The sequence below is a fragment of the Pteropus alecto genome, unplaced genomic scaffold, assembly GCF_000325575.1.
Source record: "Pteropus alecto unplaced genomic scaffold, ASM32557v1 scaffold3, whole genome shotgun sequence".
Classification (NCBI taxonomy): Eukaryota; Metazoa; Chordata; class Mammalia; order Chiroptera; family Pteropodidae; genus Pteropus; species Pteropus alecto.
In genome coordinates, this window is record NW_006442484.1 from 65,388,496 (window position 1) to 65,390,007 (window position 1,512).

The 1,512-nt window shown below is 29.5% G+C and overlaps 1 protein-coding gene across 1 annotated transcript in view; it reads left to right on the top strand.

The window, feature by feature from the left end:
• Positions 1-1,512, top strand: part of LOC102883508 (cytochrome P450 20A1) — a 42,959-nt gene that overhangs the window by 24,775 nt on the left and 16,672 nt on the right. The window lies entirely within an intron of this gene.

The following is a 1,512-nucleotide window of genomic DNA, read 5'->3' on the forward strand; positions in this document are numbered from 1 at the left end:
CCTGCTGAGGCATTTCACTTTGACTCCAATCCAGTCTGCTATTATTAAGGTCTACCAACAGAGGAGATAGGCCACAGAAATCAGGATTTAAAAGAACTCCTCTTTTGGTGGATTTTTATTTAAAATTCTAAAATGTGTGATATGTTTCTAAGTTTCCTTACTGGTTTTTAGTTTATCAGAGTATCATTTATTCGTACAGTATTTATAAAATTTTGTGTATAGCTATAAAAATATACTAATAAAATGCTAAAAGAATTATTAAAACAGTTTAAAAGCTAAAAAAATTGTTTCTTTGCTTTGCATTTACAACTCTTTCTGTTTTAAGGAATTTTCTTGTAAACACTGAGTACAAATATAAACTTCTCATAAGTTTTTCTCCTTTGTAAAGTTTTTGACATCCAGAAATGTCCAGATATTATAGATTAAATGGAATTTAGGTAAGCATGTGTCAAAAATAATGTATTAACCTTTCAAAGAATGCTTGACTTAAAGTTTTATTACATTAAAATGTAATTTTGCTAAAGATCTTCAAAAAAATCTGAATCATTTGTCCTCTAGATACCACAAAAAGTGACCATTTCCAAGGTTGAGTTAATATTTTAATCTTATTGGCAATTTTTAGGGAGAGTTTTCAGAGTATATCTTTCTTTACATGTGGGTTGGTTATTTTTTAAGTCACCTCTGAAATTTTTGAGAGGCAAGGTGGGCCGGAAACCTTAATTAAAGTTCCTCTTCTGCTGCTTATTAGCCTTGAGCAAGACACTTACCTCTCCACTTTTTCCTTTTCTAAAGTAAGGATTTAGCTCTAGATGATCTCCAAGGTATCTTTCAACCATAAAATTGTGTCTTAGTTCAATATTTTAATTAAAGAATTTTAAGTGGCTTAAAAATCACATTTTTAAGCTATCCCTAGTCATACTTTATTTTTAATAGAGTTCTACAAAAGAACCCTATGTTTGAGATTATTAAGCTCATACAGTTATATTCTAAGAAATGATGTAGTCAAGCAGGATACACAAATGCCTATTATGTTCAAATTTTTGTGCTAAACCTTTTAATGTATATTACTGTACATTGTTGTAAAATTGCACACATATACCTCTTGTACACTGCACAAATTTTCATATCATTGTGAAATAGTAATTTTACAGTTCACTCAAAAGTCATAATAAAGAAGCATATGCAGGAAAAAGTTAACGATAGGCAGTTATTCCTGTGTTTTTTTGAACTCTAAGAGTGAGTATATTATCAAAATAATTGAGTACCAGGTAGCTGTTGATTTTATTTGATAATAATGTTTAGTACAGAAAGTGAAATATCTTTCAGGCATAGGAATTGGATAATATGTGAATTAGGCAAACATTAAAAAAATTAACTGAGACAAATTTAAGTCAGCCCTTAGCTCAGAAAAGAAATAATAAGTAGAGGTAGAAATTAGTAAATGTATTTTAAAAAGTACTTGGCATAGGAAAAGTAGAGTTGTAGATAGAGTCATCTCAAGCATAGTCTAGG